Source organism: Chiloscyllium plagiosum, unplaced genomic scaffold, assembly GCF_037043375.1.
Source record: "Chiloscyllium plagiosum isolate Xiang-an unplaced genomic scaffold, Cpla_swu_hap1 HiC_scaffold_42, whole genome shotgun sequence".
In the NCBI taxonomy this organism is placed as follows: Eukaryota; Metazoa; Chordata; class Chondrichthyes; order Orectolobiformes; family Hemiscylliidae; genus Chiloscyllium; species Chiloscyllium plagiosum.
This window is the reverse complement of record NW_028270180.1, coordinates 51,555,859-51,569,029: the sequence shown is the minus strand read 5'-3', so window position 1 is coordinate 51,569,029 and position 13,171 is coordinate 51,555,859. Positions and strand designations below refer to the sequence as shown.

General features: G+C 52.6%; 1 long non-coding RNA gene across 1 annotated transcript in view; it reads left to right on the top strand.

Annotated features, from left to right (window-relative positions):
* Positions 1–13,171, top strand: part of LOC148137768 (uncharacterized) — a 31,212-nt gene that overhangs the window by 1,286 nt on the left and 16,755 nt on the right. The window lies entirely within an intron of this gene.

Below are 13,171 nucleotides of genomic sequence, written 5' to 3'. Positions count from 1 at the left end.
CAGGCTCAATCACCACGCCTGCTGCAAGTTTTGTTGTAATGAGACAGCGTCGGGAGTTGTCAGTTATCAGTCCATGCATGTGCTTTCTTAGGGAGCATCAGAACAACTGAGGGGAAAGCAGGCCTCCCACGAGAGGGTGGTAATGCTGCCTGGGGTCTTTCTGTTCCGTATTGCCTCTCCAACACTGTATCTATGGCTTGTATTGAGGACCAGTGTCTTCAATCATTCTCATTCCTTTCACAGTTCCTATCTCTGTCATCTCCTCCGCTCTCACCAATTATTTCACGTATTTGAAACCTCCAGTGACCATCCTTATCGCTGTACCTTGCTTCAGTCTCTACAGCATGCCTTGTCTCGATAATCTCCTCCTCCAACAACTGGAGACATAGGGTCTGTTTCTGTGCGGCATGACTCTTCGGCTGAGGTTTCCTAAATGGAATGAGTCGCGTTTGCCTATGTTTGGCTCATATCCCTTCAAACCTTCTCCTCTCCATGTACCTGCCCAAGTGTCTTTTCCATGTTGTAATTGTACTTGTTTTTTCCATTTCCTCTGGCAGTCCATTCCCTCTATGCACCATACTCTGTGGATAATGTTGCCCCTTAGCTCCCTCTTTAAATCCTTGCTCTCTCACCTTACGTTTATGCCTCTAGCTTTGGACTCACCTACCTTTGGCAATTCACCTTACTTAGACACTACATAGTTGCATCAACTTTTATCAGGTCACCGCGTGGCCTCCTCTGCCCAAGATAAATATTAACGACAGTGTTACCAATATCTCCAACTCATGTACTGAATGCTCTGACCAATGAAGACAAGTGTGCCAATTGCCGCTTTCAACACCCTGTCACCCTGTGATGCCAGTCCAAGGAATAATGTAACTGCACCCCTTGGTCTCTCTCTTTTCTACAACACTGTCCAGGGCCCAACCATTACCCGTGTTAGTCCTCCCTGGTTTGTCTGAACTAAATCCAACACTGAAATGAAACTCCATCTTTCATTCATTGGCCCCCTGGCCCATTTGATTAACATCTTCTTCAATAACTATATTCCCTGCCCACTCTTCCACTAATCTTGGTATCCATAAACATACTAACAGGGACTCCTATATTTTCACTCAAATTGTTAATGTAAATGGTGCACAACAGTGGTCCCAGCACCAATCCTTGCAGCACACTGCTGGTCAGAGGCCTCCAATCTGAACAACAACCCTCTCCCACCACCCTCTGTCTCCCACTGTCATTCCATTTTGTATCTAGTTGGCTAGCTTTCCCTGATCCCTTGTGATCTACCTTTACGATCTACCCTTACTAACCAATGTCTCATGCTACACCCTGAACAAGGGTTTGCGGAGGCCAGAAGCAACGTCTGTTGCTCTGCATTTGTCTATCTTTTTGGTCACCTCTTGAACAAACTCCAGTCAAGTTTGTGGGACATGTTATCCCACGCACAAAGCCATGCTGGCTGTCTGTAATCAGGCCTTATCTTTCCAAATGCATGTAAGGCCTACCTCTCAGAATGCCCTCCAACAACTGACCCACCCTGATGTCTCGCTCATCAGTCTGTAGTTCCCTGGCTTTCTCTTGCAGCCTTTGTTAACTGATGACACAACATTATAATCATAGTCAGAGAGTCATACCGCACTGTTCGGTTAACGCTAACCGCACTCTAAAACGGATCTCATCCCACCTGCTTGTTCCTGGATCATATCCCTTCAAACCTTTCCTATTCCTGTACTAATCCAAATGTCTTTTAAACATTGTAATTGTCCCCACATTCACCCCTTCCTTGGGAAGTTCATTCCACACACAACCCACCCTCTGTGTAACAATGTGCCTCTCATGTTTTTTTTAATGTCTCTCCTCTAACTTAAAAACATAGTGCCTTGTCTTGAAACTCCCCTGTCCATGGGAAAAGACAACTCCCATTAAGTCTATCTATCCCCCTCATGATTTTATAAACTTCTGTGAGGTCATCTGTCAACATTCAGGTTTCAGTGAAAAATACCAACCTATTCAGCCTTTCTTTATACTGAAGCCTTTCGTACCCAGCCACATCCCAGTAAATCTCCTCCCAACCCTTTCGAGCTCAATAATATCCTTTCTATAACTGGGCGACCAGAACTGGACACAGTATTCCAGAAGAGGACTCGCCAATGGCCTGTACAATCTCAATATGACTTCCCAACTCCTATATCCAAAGGACTGAGCAATGAAAGCAAGTGAGGCAAGCCCGCTTTTTTTTTAAACTATCCTGTCTCTCCATGTTGCAAACATCAAAGAACTATGTAGCTGAACCCTGAGTTCCCTCTGTTCTACAATACTACCGAAGGTCTTGCCATTAATTGTATAAGTCCTGCCCGTGTTTGTTGTACCAAATGCATTACCTCGCATTTATTCAGATTGAACTCCATCTACAGTTTTTCAGCCATTCACACATTTCATCAGCATTCCTTTGTAATCTCAGAAAACCTTCTTCACTGTCCACAATGCCACCCTCCAGTCTAACAGCCTATCACACATCGCTCTCTATGGTACAAATATCTCTGCTGGGGGCCCTACAATTTCTTCACCAGCTTCCCACAATGTCCTGAGGTACATTTGATCAGGTCCTGGGGATTTATCTACCTTTGTGTTTTAAACCCTCCAGCACCTCCTTTTCTATAATGTGGACTCATTTCAAGACATTGAGTCATAGAGATGTACAACACAGAAACAGGCCCTTCGGACTAACTCCTGCATGATGTTTCTCGTCACATTTGCCACAATTTTGCCAATATTCCTCTAAACCCTTGCTATTCATACACCCATCCACGTGCCTTTTAAATGTATTTCTATCAGCCTTCACTATTTGCTCTGGCAGCTTATTCCATCCACTCTGCGGGAGCCAGTTGTCCTTTAGATCCCTTTGAAAAGTTTCCCTCGCCTGGGGAAATGACCTTGTCTATTGACCCTGTCGATGACCATCATGATTTTAAACACCTTTTATCGGTTAACTCCTCAGCTTCCCATGTTCAAGTGAAAACAGCCCCAGCCTATTCAGGCTTTTCCCTGAAGCGCAAACCGTCCAACCCTGGCAACATCTTTGGTTATTTCTTCTGAACCCTTTCATGTTCCACGACATCCTCCCGATGACATTGAGACCAGAATTGCACACAGTATTCCAATAGTAGTCAGGCCAAACACTGTTTAGTTCCCTGATCGCCCCAGTCTTTATCCACAGTAAGTTCCAAAGTGAAATATTTGTTTCGGATCTTGTACTTTCACACATCGTTGGCTTCATTGATCATTAAGGATACCGGGTTTGTCCCGAGCTCTTCTTTTGCTCTTAATACACTTTTAGAGTCTCTTTGGATTCTCCTTAACTTTCTCTGCCAAAGCCATCTCGTGTCTCCTTTTTACATTCCTGATTTCCATCCTAAGTGTATTTCTACAGCCCCGATGCTCCTGAAGGGATTCCCTTGAGTCAGCCAGTTATATCTGACATGTGACCCCTTTTTTCTTGACCACAGCCTCGAAACTCAGCCAGTGTTTCCTAATTCAGTCAGCATTGAGCTGCACACTAACAGGAACACGCTGGCGCTTAACGCTCCTTTTATCTCGGTTTTAAAATATTCCTACTTGCCAGACTTCCCTTTATCTGCAAATAGCCTCCCCAGATCTACTTTAAAAATTGCGGGGTTATCCGTTTTTGGCGAATACATTGTATAGGTGTTTTTCTTCCTCTTTTTTGCAGTTCTGGTGTACTGCAGTGTGTCATGACCCTTTTGAACAGTGTCTTGATGCAACTTCCTTTGTGTGTGTTGGGGTGGTTGCTTTTGTAGTTCAGGACTCGTTCTGTGTGTGTGGCTTTCCTGTATACCTTTGTGGTGAATTCTCCGTTTGGTGTTCTCTGTACCGTCACGTCTAGGAATGGGAGTTGGGTGTCCTTTCCTTCCTCTCTAGTGAATCGGATTCCTGTGAGTGTGGCGTTGATGATCCGGTGTGTGTTCTCTATTTCTGTGTTTTTAATGATTACAAAGGTGTCATCCACATATCTGACCCAGAGTGCGGGTTGAATTTGCGCTAAGACTGTTTGTTCTAATCTTTGCATTACCACTTCTGCTATAAGTCCAGAGATGGGTGAGCCCATGGGTGTGCCGTTGATTTGTTCATATATTTGGTTGTTGAATGTGAAGTGTGTTGTGAGGCACAGGTCCAGTAGTTTGAGTATGCCGTCTTTGTTGATAGGTTCACCGTCCTGTTGTCTGTTCTGTATGTTCAGCAGGTTGGCTATTGTTTCTCTGGCTAGGATTTTGTTGATAGAGGTGAACAGTGCCGTGACATCGAATGAGATCATAGTTTTTTTCTTGTCTATGTGTATATTTCTGATGATGTCCAAGAATTCCTGTGTTGATTGTACAGAGTGTCTGGATCCGCTGATTAGGTGTTTCAGTTTCTGCTGTAGTTCTTTAGCCAGTTTGTGTGATGGTGTCCCTGGTAGTGATACTATGGATCTGAGTGGGATGTCTGGTTTGTGCACTTTAGGTAGTCCATAGAATCTGGGAGTGCTGTTGCTTTCAGGTTTCATTCTCTGTAGGTCAAACCTGGTTATCTCTCCGTTTTTTGTAGATTTCTCAGTGTGTTGTTTATCCTATTGGTGAGCTGTGGGGTGGGGTCGAACTCCACGCAATTTCATCCACAGATGCCTCAGGGAAAGACAATGGAACGAGGACATGCCACAACCCAAAGGACTAGCCACACTACCATACATCAAGAACATTTCTGAACTGACAGCCAGACTACTGTGACCACTAGGACTCATAACAGCACACAAACCAACAGCCACTCTCAGACAACAACTCACCAGGACGAAGGACCTGACACCCAGCATGAGCAAAACCAATGTAGTGTACAAAATCCCATTCAAGGACTGCACAAAACACTACATAGGACATACAGGAAGACAGCTAACGATCCACATCCATGAACACCAACTAGCCACGAAACGACACGACCAGCTATCCTTAGTAGCCACACACGCAGATGACAAGCAACATGAGTTCGACTAGGACAACACTACTATTATAGGACAAGCCAAACAGAGAACAGCCAGGGAATTCCTAGAGGCATGGCACTCATCCACAGTTTCAATCAATAAGCACATCGACCTGGACCCAATATACTGGCCACTGCAACGGACAGCTGGAACGGAAGCGGCAGGTACAAACCACGATAAATGCCGGAGGAAAGATCACAGAAGCGCTTCACAGGAGGCTCCCTGAGGATGTCACCTAGACAGGGGACGAAACGTCTGCAACACAAATTCCCAACTCGGCGAACAGAACCACAAAAATGAGCACCCGTGCCACAAATCTTCTCACAAACGTTGAAGCCCTTTAGACTGTACAAAGCTCCGTCATGAACAACAAGCCACCATCTCTCTGTTTCCTTTGCCTTCTTCAGTGTCTGCAACTCTCGCTGTATCTTCCAGTTACGTTCTTTAGTGACTGCAGGTCTGCCTAGCTCCCCAGATAACCTGTTTCATCCCCTACAGCTCCCTCAATCACGGTAACACCCTCTTCTCTGTCTAAGCCTCCTCTTTCCCATTGTCTTCCAGGCACAGCAGCGATCCTGTAAGAGAGCAGTGCGGAATGGGATGTTGTAAATCTCAGCTGAGGTTTGATGCCGACCATTACCTGGGAGTCACAAGGGGAGAGAACCTGAGTGAGTGCAGCACAAAGCGGGAGAATATAAATCAGCAGCGAGGATCAAGGCCGACTGGGACTTGGTGTTGGATAAAAAGCAGAGCAGGAGGCTCGAAATCAGCACCGAGTCACAGAGGGAGTGACCGTGTGAGGGAGCAACTTGGAGCAGGAGCTTGAGGCTGACTCACACCTGGGAGAATATAAATCAGCACTGAGGATGGAGGCCTAGCTGTACCTGGGAGTCACAGAGACGGTGACCCTGTGAGGGAGCAGACTGGAGTGAGAGCTGGACGATTACACGTCCGAGGAGACACATCACTGTGTGTGCACGTGCCCCTCCATTGTTCTGTGTTTGTGTGTGTGTGTGTGTGTGTGTGTGTGTATGTGTGTTTATGTGTGCGTATGTCTGCATGTCTCCCTCCCTCACTTTGTGTGTGTGTCCCGTCGTGTGTGTGTGTCCTCTCGCTTTCTGAGCACATGTCCCATCCTCGCTGTGTGTGCGTGTCTCAACCTCGCTCTGTGTGTGTGTGTGTGTGACCCTCTTGCTGTGTGTGAGGGTGTCCTCCCCTCGCTCTGTATGTGTGTGTATGCCTATCACTCACTCACTGTGTGTCCCCCCCGCGCTGTGTGAGGATGTGTGTGTGCATGTCCCTCTCTCACTGTGTGCGTGTCGCTCTTGCTGTGTGTGTCCCTCATCCTGTGTGTGTGTGTGTCCCTCCCTCGCTGTGTGTGTGTGTGTCCCTCCCTCGCTGTGTGTGTGTGTGTCCCTCCCTCGGTGTGAGTGTGCGTGTCCCCCCTCATTGTGTATGTGTGTGCGCGTGTCCCTCCCTCACTGTGTATGTGTGAGTTCCCCCCCCTTGCTCTGTGTATGTGTGTCCCTCTAGGTGTGCGTGTGTGTGCGTGACCCTCCCTCGCTGTGTGTGTGCGTGTCCCCCTCTCGCTGTATATATCTGTGTTTGTGTGCTTCCTCATGCGCATGTCGCTCCCCCACAATATGTGCGTGTCCCTCCCTCGCTGTGTGTGTGCGTGTCCCTCCCTCGCTGTGTGTGTGCGTGTCCCTCCCTCGCTGTGTGTGTGTGTGTCCCTCCCTCGCTGTGTGTGTGTGCGTGTCCCTCCCGCGCTGTGAGTGTGCGTGTCCCTCCCTCGCTGTGTGTGTGCGTGTCCCTCCCGCGCTGTGTGAGTGTGTGTCCCTCCCTCGCTGTGTGTGTGCGTGTCCCTCCCTCGCTGTGTGTGTGTGTGTCCCTCCCTCGCTGTGTGTGTGTGTGTCCCTCCCTCGCTGTGTGTGTGTGTGTCCCTCCCTCGCTGTGTGTGTGCATGTCCCCCTCTTGCAGTGTGTGTCTGTGTTTGTGTGCTTCCACATGCACGTGTGGCTCCCTCGCTGTCTGTGTGTGTGTGCGTGTGTGTCCCTCCCTCGCTCTGTGTGTGTGCGTGTGTGTCTCCCTCCTTCGCTTTGTGTGTGTGTGTGTGTTTGTGTGGTCCCACCCTCGCTATCTGTATGTGTGAGTTTCCCCCCTTGCCCTGTGTGTGTGTGGCCCTCTCTCGCTGTGCGTGTGTGTGTGTGTGTTCGTCTTGCTGTGCGTGTGTGCACGTGGCCCTCCCTCGCTGTGTGTGCATGTGTCGCCCCCTCGCTATGTGTATGTGTGTGTGTCTCTCCCTCGGTCTCTGTGTGTGTGCGTGTCCCTCCCTTGCCGTGTATTTGTGTGTCCCTCTCTCGCTGTGTGCCTGTGTTTGTGTGCTTACGCATGCGCGTGTCCCTCCCTCGCTGTGTGTGCATGTCCCCTCTTGCTGTGAGTATGTGTGTCACTATTGCAGTGCATGTGACTGCCCCTCCCTCGCTGTGTGCATTTGTGTATAACCCTCCCTTGTGTGTGTGCATGTCCCTCCCTCGCTGTGTGTGCGTGTCCCTCCCTCACTGTGTGTGTGCGTGTACCTCACTCGCTGTGTGTGTGTGTCCCTCCCTCGCTGTGTGTCTGCGTGTCGCTCCCTCACTGTGTGTGTGTGTGTCCCTCCCTCACTGTGTGTGTGCGTGTCGCTCCCTCACTGTGTGTGTGTGCGTGTCCCTCCCTCGCTGTGTGTGTGCGTGTCGCTCCCTCACTGTGTGTGTGTGTGTCCCTCCCTCACTGTGTGTGTCTCTCCCTCACTGTGTGTGTGTGCGTGTCCCTCCCTCGCTGTGTGTGTGCGTGTCCCTCCCTCGCTGTGTGTGTGTGTGTCCCTCCCTCGCTGTGTGTGTGTGTGTCCCTCCCTCGCTGTGTGTGTGTGTGTCCCTCCCTCGCTGTGTGTGTCCCTCCCTCGCTGTGTGTGTGTGTCCCTCCCTCGCTGTGTGTGTGTGTGTCCCTCCCTCGCTGTGTGTGTGTGTGTCCCTCCCTCGCTGTGTGTGTGTGTGTCCCTCCCTCGCTGTGTGTGTGTGCGTGTCCCTCCCGCGCTGTGTGAGTGTGTGTCCCTCCCTCGCTGTGTGTGTGCGTGTCCCTCCCTCGCTGTGTGTGAGTGTGTCCCTCCCTCGCTGTGTGTGTGTGTGTCCCTCCCTCGCTGTGTGTGTGCGTGTCCCTCCCTCGCTGTGTGTGTGCATGTCCCCCTCTTGCAGTGTGTGTCTGTGTTTGTGTGCTTCCACATGCACGTGTGGCTCCCTCGCTGTCTGTGTGTGTGTGCGTGTGTGTCCCTCCCTCGCTCTGTGTGTGTGCGTGTGTGTCTCCCTCCTTCGCTTTGTGTGTGTGTGTGTGTTTGTGTGGTCCCACCCTCGCTATCTGTATGTGTGAGTTTCCCCCCTTGCCCTGTGTGTGTGTGGCCCTCTCTCGCTGTGTGTGTGTGTGTGTGTGTTCGTCTTGCTGTGCGTGTGTGCACGTGGCCCTCCCTCGCTGTGTGTGCATGTGTCGCCCCCTCGCTATGTGTATGTGTGTGTGTCTCTCCCTCGGTCTCTGTGTGTGTGCGTGTCCCTCCCTTGCCGTGTATTTGTGTGTCCCTCTCTCGCTGTGTGCCTGTGTTTGTGTGCTTACGCATGCGCGTGTCCCTCCCTCGCTGTGTGTGCATGTCCCCTCTTGCTGTGAGTATGTGTGTCACTATTGCAGTGCATGTGACTGCCCCTCCCTCGCTGTGTGCATTTGTGTATAACCCTCCCTTGTGTGTGTGCATGTCCCTCCCTCGCTGTGTGTGTGTGCATGTCGTTCCCTCCCTCGCTCTGTTTGTGTGTGTGTGGGTGTGTGTGTCCCTCCATTGCACTTTGTTTATATCCCTCTCACTGTGTGATTGCATGTCCCCCCTCGTTGTGTGTGCGTGTCCCTCCCTCACTGTGTGAGTGCATGTCCCCTCTCGCTGTGTGTGCGTGTCCCTCCCTCACTGTGTGTGTGCGTGTCCCTCCCTCGCTGTGTGTATGCGTGTCCCTCCCTCATTGTGTGTGTGTGCGTGTCCCTCCCTCGCTGTGTGTGTGCGTGTCCCTCCCTCACTGTGTGTGTGCGTGTCCCTCCCTCGCTGTGTGTGTGCGTGTCCCTCCCTCACTGTGTGTGTGTGTGTGTGTCCCTCCCTCACTGTGTGTGCATGTGTCGCCCCCTCGCTATGTGTATGTGTGTGTGTCTCTCCCTCGGTCTCTGTGTGTGTGCGTGTCCCTCCCTTGCCGTGTATTTGTGTGTCCCTCTCTCGCTGTGTGCCTGTGTTTGTGTGCTTACGCATGCGCGTGTCCCTCCCTCGCTGTGTGTGCATGTCCCCTCTTGCTGTGAGTATGTGTGTCACTATTGCAGTGCATGTGACTGCCCCTCCCTCGCTGTGTGCATTTGTGTATAACCCTCCCTTGTGTGTGTGCATGTCCCTCCCTCGCTGTGTGTGTGTGCATGTCGTTCCCTCCCTCGCTCTGTTTGTGTGTGTGTGGGTGTGTGTGTCCCTCCATTGCACTTTGTTTATATCCCTCTCACTGTGTGATTGCATGTCCCCCCTCGTTGTGTGTGCGTGTCCCTCCCTCACTGTGTGAGTGCATGTCCCCTCTCGCTGTGTGTGCGTGTCCCTCCCTCACTGTGTGTGTGCGTGTCCCTCCCTCGCTGTGTGTATGCGTGTCCCTCCCTCATTGTGTGTGTGTGCGTGTCCCTCCCTCGCTGTGTGTGTGCGTGTCCCTCCCTCACTGTGTGTGTGCGTGTCCCTCCCTCGCTGTGTGTGTGCGTGTCCCTCCCTCACTGTGTGTGTGTGTGTGTGTCCCTCCCTCACTGTGTGTGCGTGTCCCTCCCTCACTGTGTGTGTGTGTGTGTCCCTCCCTCGCTGTGTGTGTGCGTGTCTCTCCATCACTGTGTGTGTGTGCGTGTCCCTCCCTCACTGTGTGTGTGTGTGTGTGTGTGTGTGTGTGTCCCTCCCTCACTGTGTGTGCGTGTCCCTCCCTCACTGTGTGTGTGCGTGTCCCTCCCTCGCTGTGTGTGTGTGTCCCTCGCTCGCTGTGTGTCTGCGTGTCGCTCCCTCACTGTGTGTGTGTGTGTCCCTCCCTCACTGTGTGTGTGCGTGTCGCTCCCTCACTGTGTGTGTGTGTGCGTGTCCCTCCCTCGCTGTGTGTGTGCGTGTCGCTCCCTCACTGTGTGTGTGTGTGTCCCTCCCTCACTGTGTGTGTCCCTCCCTCACTGTGTGTGTGTGCGTGTCCCTCCCTCGCTGTGTGTGTGCGTGTCCCTCCCTCACTGTGTGTGTGTGCGTGTCCCTCCCTCACTGTGTGTGCGTGTCCCTCCCTCGCTGTGAGTGTGTGTGTCCCTCCCTCGCTGTGAGTGTGTGTGTGTTCCTCCCTCGCTGTGTGTGTGTGTGTCCCTCCCTCGCTGTGTGTGTGTGTGTCCCTCCCTCGCTGTGTGTGTGTGTGTCCCTCCCTCGCTGTGTGTGTGTGTGTCCCTCCCTCGCTGTGTGTCCCTCCCTCGCTGTGTGTGTGTGTGTCCCTCCCTCGCTGTGTGTGTGTGTGTCCCTCCCTCGCTGTGTGTGTGTCCCTCCCTCGCTGTGTGTGTGTGTGTCCCTCCCTCGCTGTGTGTGTGTGCGTGTCCCTCCCGCGCTGTGTGAGTGTGTGTCCCTCCCTCGCTGTGTGTGTGCGTGTCCCTCCCTCGCTGTGTGTGTGTGTGTCCCTCCCTCGCTGTGTGTGTGTGTGTCCCTCCCTCGCTGTGTGTGTGCGTGTCCCTCCCTCGCTGTGTGTGTGCATGTCCCCCTCTTGCAGTGTGTGTCTGTGTTTGTATGCTTCCACATGCACGTGTGGCTCCCTCGCTGTCTGTGTGTGTGTGCGTGTGTGTCCCTCCCTCGCTCTGTGTGTGTGCGTGTGTGTCTCCCTCCTTCGCTTTGTGTGTGTGTGTGTGTTTGTGTGGTCCCACCCTCGCTATCTGTATGTGTGAGTTTCCCCCCTTGCCCTGTGTGTGTGTGGCCCTCTCTCGCTGTGTGTGTGTGTGTGTGTGTTCGTCTTGCTGTGCGTGTGTGCACGTGGCCCTCCCTCGCTGTGTGTGCATGTGTCGCCCCCTCGCTATGTGTATGTGTGTGTGTCTCTCCCTCGGTCTCTGTGTGTGTGCGTGTCCCTCCCTTGCCATGTATTTGTGTGTCCCTCTCTCGCTGTGTGCCTATGTTTGTGTGCTTACGCATGCGCGTGTCCCTCCCTTGCTGTGTGTGCATGTCCCCTCTTGCTGTGAGTATGTGTGTCACTATTGCAGTGCATGTGACTGCCCCTCCCTCGCTGTGTGCATTTGTGTATAACCCTCCCTTGTGTGTGTGCATGTCCCTCCCTCGCTGTGTGTGTGTGCATGTCGTTCCCTCCCTCGCTCTGTTTGTGTGTGTGTGTGTGTGTGTGTGTGCGCGCATGTGTTCCCTCCCTCGCTGTGTGGCGTGTCCATCCCTCGCCGTGTGTGCGCTTGTCCCTCCCTCACTCTGCGTGTGTGTGTTCCTCGCTCTCTGCATGTCTCAGCAAGTCCCTCCCTTGCTGTGAGTGCCCCTCGCTCGCTGTGTGTGTGTGTGTCTCGCTGTGTGTATGTCCCTTCCTCATTGTGTTTGTGTATGTGTCACACCCTCACAGTATGTGTTTGTGTGTGTCCCCCTTCGCTGCGTGTCCCTCACTCGCTGGTTGCGTGTGTCACTCCCTCACGTGTGTATGTGCCTCTCTCTCGCTCTGTGTGTGCGTCTCCCTCCCTCGCTGTGAGTGTGTGTGTGTGTCCCTCCCTCGCTGTGTATGTGTGTGTCACTCCCTCGCTGTGTGCGCTTGTCCCTCCCTCGCTGTGTGTGCGCGCATCCCTCCCTCGCTGCATGTCTCAGCAAGTCCATCTCTCGCTGTGCGTGTATGTGTGTGCTTGTCCCTCCCTCGCTGTGTGTGCTTGTCCCTCCCTCGCTGTGTGTGCTTGTCCCTCCCTCGCTGTGTGTGCGCGCATCCCTCCCTCGCTGCATGTCTCAGCAAGTCCCTCGCTCGCTGTGCGTGTATGTGTGTGTGTGTCCCTTCCTCGCTGTGTGTGTGTACGTATCACATCCTCATTGTATCTGTTTGTGTGTCCCCCCTTCACTGCGTGTCCCTCACTCGCTGTTTGAGTGTGTGTCACTCCATCGCGTTGTATGTATATTTCTCTCTCGCTGTGTGTGTGCGTATCCCTCCCTCGCTCTGTATGTGTGTTTACGTGCGTGTTCCTCCGTGTGTGTGTGTGTGTGTGTGTGTGTGTGTGTGTGTGTGTAAAAGTGTGTCTCCCTCCCACGCTGTGAGTGTGTGGGTCCTCCTCGCTGTGTGTGTGTACGTGCCCCCCCTCACTGTATCTGTGTGTGAGTGTTCGTCCCTCCCTCGCTGTGTGCGTGTGTGTGTCCCTCCCTGGCTGTGTGTGCGCATGTCCCTCTCTCGCTGTGTGTGTCTCTCTCTCTCTCGCTGTGTGTGTTTCTGTCTGTGTGCTTGCGCATGCGCATGTCCCACCCTCGCTTTGTATGTGTGTGTATCCGTCTGGCTGTGTGTGCGCGTGTCACTCCCTCGCTCTTTGTGTGTGTGTGTGCATCCCTTGTGTATGTGTGTGTGTGTGTGTGTGTGTGTGTCCCTCCATTGCACTTTGTTTATATCCCCCTCACTGTGTGATTGCATGTCCCCCCTCGTTGTGTGTGCGTGTCCCTCCCTCACTGTGTGAGTGCATGTCCCCTCTCGCTGTGTGTGCGTGTCCCCTCTCAATTCCTGTATACATGCCCTCCCCCTCGCCGTGTGTGTGCTTGTCCCTCCTTCCGTGTGTGTGTGTGTGTGTGTGTGTGTGTGTGTGTGTGTGTGTGTGTGCATGTGTCCCTCTTCCCTTGCTGTGTGTGCATGTCCTTCCCTCGCTGTGTTTGCGTGTCCCTCCCTCTGAGTGTTTGTGTGTGTGTGTGCACGCGCATGTCCCTCCCTTGCTGTGTGTGTCTCTCACTCGCTGTGTGTCTGCGGGTAATCCCCTCACTCTGTGTGTTTGCATGTCGCTCCCTCGCTGTGTGTATCCCACAGTCGCTGTGTGTGCACGTGTCCCTCCCTTGCTCTGTGTTTGTGCGTGTGTGTATCTGTGCGTGTCTCTTCCTCG